Source organism: Canis lupus, chromosome 8 (assembly GCF_048164855.1).
Source record: "Canis lupus baileyi chromosome 8, mCanLup2.hap1, whole genome shotgun sequence".
NCBI lineage: Eukaryota > Metazoa > Chordata > Mammalia > Carnivora > Canidae > Canis > Canis lupus.
Genome location: NC_132845.1, coordinates 38,510,788 through 38,516,772, shown reverse-complemented (window position 1 = coordinate 38,516,772; position 5,985 = coordinate 38,510,788).

Sequence of the window (5,985 nt, the reverse complement as noted above, 5' to 3'; positions counted from 1 at the left end):
GTAGTGTTGTCTCTGGCTTTTACCATAGGCAGCTGTGGCAGAGGGGCATGATGGACCCTCGTGTGTCCAGATTGTGGTAATAAATGAGGAAATGGAGGACCTGACCTAAGTGTGCAGTCAGGGAGTGCGCCCGATGAAGAGCTTCCTTCCTTGCTCCCTTGGGGCAGGGTATAGGAGTATTGGGCAGGTGACTCCAGAGGGCAGACAGGGAAAGAAGGCGGGAGAGTGCTGGAGTGGGAGGGCTCAGGCCAGGGAGGAGAGAGAAGCAAGGGTGCCCACCTGGTGGCCACATTCACACTCCTGGTTGATTAAGCAAGAGTGGGTGTCCAAGAGCACAGGAGACCAGGGAGGACAACTGGCCCAGACGGTGTGTCAGGAACGGCTGTGCCAGGCCTCCTGGTGCCCTGACCTCTGGCAGCAGGTCCCAAAGCACCAATGCCTGGACCACAGGGGCTGGTAGCAGCCATGTGGCCTCCTACCGTCTAGGGGCCTCAGCCGCCCGCTGGCCTCAACAGCATACTGCAGGTGCTCACTTAGGCATTCCAAGTCAGCTTCTGCGGCATACCGCAGCCACGGCCTGTGGGCCCGAGCAGGGCGGCCGAGGGCTCCGAACAGCCTCTTCACTGCTACCAGCACTTAACCAAGGATGCCCCTGCCCATCACTGGAGGGACCCCGATTGCTTATTTCATTTGATGCCACAGGGCTAGGGGTCAGGCCACGTTGGATCAAAGGGGCTTCCCAAAGTGAAACTTACACATTTATGGAATAAAGATGACAACTTGGTTGATATCTAAAACTTGTGAATTAGCCAGAATTCATGCAGTCAGAGATGTAAGAGAGAAGCATCCCATCCCATCGCTACAAAGCACACAAATCCCTGTTGGGGACCCATACTTCTCACTGCTCCCTAGGAGCTGCTTTTCCTGGTCCTGGCATCTTCTCACCTGCAGGTTTGCTTTGCTTTACGTAATAATGTGGTGGCTGTAGGATTTTTCGTAATTTATCAGTGGTTGCTCTCAGATCTTCCTTTCCTAATTCTGCTATGCTTGTGGCAGAAACACAATGTATATCCGTCCATCTGTCACTCGTCTAGAAGACCCCTGGGGTTGTTTTGCTTTTTAAATATATTGTATTATAAAGTTTTATATGTTTATTGTAGAAAAATTACAACAGAACAGGTAATAAAAAAGGAAAAGCCCATACTCTCCCAAACCCCGAAGTCTTTAACTGGCAGGTGATGCATTCTGTACTTGTGTAGATGTTTTCACTGATGTTGTTTCTTGTGGCAAAATATGCATCACATAAAATTGACCATTTTAACCATTTTTAGGTGTACAATTAAGTGGCCTTAAATACATTCACACAATGCTGTGCAACCATCAGCACCTCCATTTCCAGAAATTTTCATCTTACCAAACTGACACTGTGTCCCCATTAGACAATCACTCTCCATTTCTGCTTCTCCACTCCTGGTAACCTCTGATCTGCTTTGTGCCTGTGAGCTTGACGACTTGTGTGTGGCTTCTTTCTCTGAGCATGATGTGTTTGAGGTTCCCCATGTCACAGCAGGTGTCAGCACTTCCTTCCTTCTTAGGGTTGAGTAGTTTCCCGCTGTATGGTTGGACATTTTGTCTACCCGTTCATCTGTGTGTGGACATCTGGGCTGCTTTTGCCTTTTGGCTTTTGTGATCGGCCAATCACAGCTGCTGTGAGTAGGTGCTTTCGAGCACCCTCATGTTTCTGTGTCTTTCCTGTCATATGTATTCATCTTTCTTTGTTAAAGCATATGGTTTGCAAGTACAGGTTATTCCATAATCTGCGTTTACATTTAATAATTTGTAATAAACCTTTGTACATAATTCAACATTTGACCTAACTTCAGTGGCTATATATTATTTCATTATATGAACATAGGGTACTGAAGGAAATCAATCCAATACTGTTAGACAGTCAAGATGTTCCCCACTTGTTGCTATTGTAAACAACAGCTCTAGCTACCTTTCTGTCCACATTCTTAATTATTTCCTTGGGATAAGTTTCTAGACATTAAATTGCTACAATAATATTAAAAGCTAATAATGTTAACATTGTTGACAGACACTGTAATAAACACTCATAGTGCCCAACTTATACAAGGACTGTTAGTTTGCCCATTTTACAGATGGGACATGAAGGCCTGGCTGTAGGAGGTAGAAATGGAGGTGTCTGTGTGGGCAGGCCCTGTTACTGCAGGCTCACACTCCATGTGCTGCTTCCAGGATGGTCTCTGGCTCTGAGCTTCTCCATCTGTGGTTCCTTTTGTAAATGGAGATTACCATACCAACTTCTCTTGGTGACTGTCAACACTGAGTACATCCATATATGTCAAATGCTTAGACTCACACACCCAGTACATGATCAGGGAGTATGTTATTGTAAACGTTGAGGTGTAGCAGTTTCACTGACACTCATATTTGGCAATATTTTTGTCATGTGAATTCTATTCTGCTTTTATAGTTTGATTTTTTTCTTCTATAGTTGATTTTCTTTTTTCTTTTTTTTTTAAGTAGGCTCTATGCCTACGGTGGGCCTTGAACTCATGACCCTGAGATTAAGAGTTGTGTGCTTCAGGTGCCAGGATGGCTCAGTCAGTTGAGTGTCCAACTCTTAGTTTCAGCTCAGGTCCTGATCTTAGGGTCATGATTTCAGGGCTGTGAGATTGAGCCCTGACTAGCTCCGGGCTCAGCGAGGAGTCTGCTTGAGGTTCTTTCTCCCTTTGCTGCTCCCCACCCCAATGCTCTCTTTCTCTGTAAAAAATAAATAAATCTTAAAAAAAAAAAAAAAAAGGATCATAGCCATGATACCCAGCATTGGCTAGGGTGTGCATAAAAAGGTATTCTTAAACACTCATGACAAGTACAAATTCATGTGTCATATTCCCATGGCAAGTTGGCAAATACTTTATTTTAAAGATTATTTATTTATTCATTCATGAGAGACACAGAGAGAGGCAGAGACATAGTCAGAGGGAGGAGCAGGCTCCCTGCAGGGAGCCCAATGTGGGACTCGATCCCTGGACCCTGGGATCATGCCTTAAGCCAAAAGCAGATGTTCAACCCTGAGCCACCCAGGCATCCCGACAAGCACATAATTTAAAGTGCAAACGATTTAACCTATTTCATGTCTATGCCTTTCCGTAGGGAAATAAATGCCATATGACATATGTGGAGGATGTTCCTTAAGTCACTGTTTCTAATAGCAAAACATTTGAAGCCTATGCAGCCTGTAGGGACTATTGGCTCCATCCAGATCCCCAACTCTCGGGCACACACCTAATCCTTCAGCTTCTCTGAGACATGGGGAATGACCTGGGGGCAGTTATGGGAGGAGTGGGGCCAGATTCAGGCAGGGACTTCTCCTTGGAATGGTCAGTGGACTGAAGCTCTCTGCTAGGTCTGAGATCACCATGTTCTTTCTTAGTTTCCTTTCTGCTCTTTCTGCTTCCTCTCCACTTTTCTGAGTGCCCCTTGAGTAAACCATCTGAACAAGACCCTACCTTAGCTCTGCCTCTGGGGTTTTCAGTCTAAGACATCATTAAAAGAGATTATGAAAACCTATATTCACTGTCCTGGAAAGATGTTCACAGTATGTTTAGTGGATGTAGAATACTCATTTTCCATAAAAGCTCAATAAACATTAAAAAAAAAAGGTGTAGATGGGACGCCTGGGTGGCTAGTAGTTGAGCGCCTGCCTTCAGCTCAGGTCGTGATCCAGGGGTCCTGGGAACGAGTACCCCATCGGGCTCCCTGTGGGGAGCCTGCTTCTTCTGTCTATATCTCTGCCTCTGTCTCTGTGTCTCTCATGAGTAAATAAAATCTTTTTAAAAAAGTGTAGAAGAGCACATATGAACCCATATATGCTACATGAACTAATATTATGGAATTTTCTTGAGTGTGGTAGTGGTATTGCATCTATATAGGAGAAGGTCCTTATTCTTAGGAGATACATACTGGAAGGGTAGAGTGTTTCTGCAACTCATTTCCAGTTTTCCAGACAAGTGTGTTCAGGGATAGTATGCGTGGAGAGGCAGAGAAAACAACATAACCAATGTTAACAATTACTGAATCTAATGAAGGGCATGTAGAAGTCATTGTATGTCTTTCAACTTTTTAGTAGGTTTAAATTTATTCAAAATTAAAAGTTGGGAGAAAATGTGTCTCCTGGGTGCTAGGATTACTATGGTTTTAGCAAGATCAGGAATTGTAGGAATTGGTATTTCTGTTTTTTTATTATCTCAGCCAAGGACTTTGTGTGCTACACCTGCAATGCTGTTGTCAGCTGTTTGTGACAAAGCTCATGCCACCACTGTGGTGAACATTGACCTCTCTGGGTGCTGGCTTGTGCCGCCCAAGGGGGCTGCATGTGAACCTGCTCCTGCCTCACACTTTTTGGCTTGCTTTGAAGGCTGTCAGCTTGGTGGGCTTGTGTCGGCTGAACCTCGTGTCTGCTAGTTAGACTAGTACAGGTTCAATATGAGCATACCCTTGAGTCAGCTCTTCTGCTGACGGGAACCTAGCCCAAGGAAATAACTACAAATGTACTGATTCTACTAGCAAATGATTAGAAATGGTTTCCATTACCAAGAATGGAGGACTGATTTCAGATTCTTATGCAGCCACCAAAGACTGCTGCAGGAATGTGCCAGCCGACATAGAAAGATAGGCACCACACACAGTGAGGAGAGCAGGTTAGGAAATTGAGTTATGAGCATGTCGTATTTTAAGAATTGCAATTACACCCACAGATCTGGAAGGTACACTAAATGATTCACCTTGTCTGTCCCTGGGTGAATGGAATTTTGGATGTTTTTCCTTATTCATATTTTTGAACTCATCTGTGATGAACACATTACTTAAGCAATTAAAATAAGAAACTTGATTAGAAGATAAAACAAGATAGTGTGACATTTAATACACGAGTCCAGTCCTGGCATTCTTCACAGTAAATTATAAACTAAATGTGGGGTTGCCTAATACCTACACATTTGAATCTTCTTATAGATCTACCTGCAAGATGCAGCTTGTGCTGTGGTCAAGACTTCACTTTCTGATCATAGGAAAGCTAGATTATAACTTGGTTCTGTCCCTCAGCTGAGTGACCATAAAGCCAGGCTGGCTTGCCTCTAAATCTACATCTTCACGTTTAACAGGGACGGTGGTAGTATCAATCTCAAGCTTTGTTAAGGGTTAAATAATACATGGAAAGCTCTTGGCCCAGTACCTAGCAGTACTAAGGGCTCAGTAAATGTGAGCTATTATTATTATTATTTAAAGACTTATTTACTTATTCATGAGAGACAGAGAGAGAGAGAGAGAGAGAGAGGCAGAGACACAGGCAGAGGGAAAAGCAGGCTCCTTGAAGGGAGCCTGATGTGGGACTCGATCCTGGATCCTGGGATCATGACCCTAGCTGAAGGTAGGTGCCTAACCACTGAGCCACCCAGGCATCCCAATGTGAACTATTATTAAATTAGACGTCCTTGCCTTTCTGTGAGGGGCCAGCAGATATCTTGTTTACATATCCAGCAGGAGCCCCTGCCTAAACCTCAAGGACACCACGGGGCACTGTGCATCTTACGTAGACTTTTTTTGTTTTTTAAGATTTTTATTTATTTGAGAGAGAGAGAGAGAGAACACAAGCAGGGACAGCAGCAGAGGGAGAGGGAGAAGCAGGGCCTCAATCCCAGGACCCTGGGATCACGACTGGGCCAACTGACTGAGCCACCCAGGGGCCACTTGCCTGGACTTTTTGTCCTCACAGCAGGTCGGAAAAAAAGTAGCTCTCCCAGGCCAATGAACTTCCTTGTCTCTGGTTGGGGAAGAGGTGCTGATTAACTCTATTAATAGAACACAGTGCTCCAGAGGCCAAAGGTCAATGACCAAGGTCTGAAGCCCCCTAATAAGGAACTGTCCTTCCTAGCCACTGCAGGAGGGATAAAAGTACAC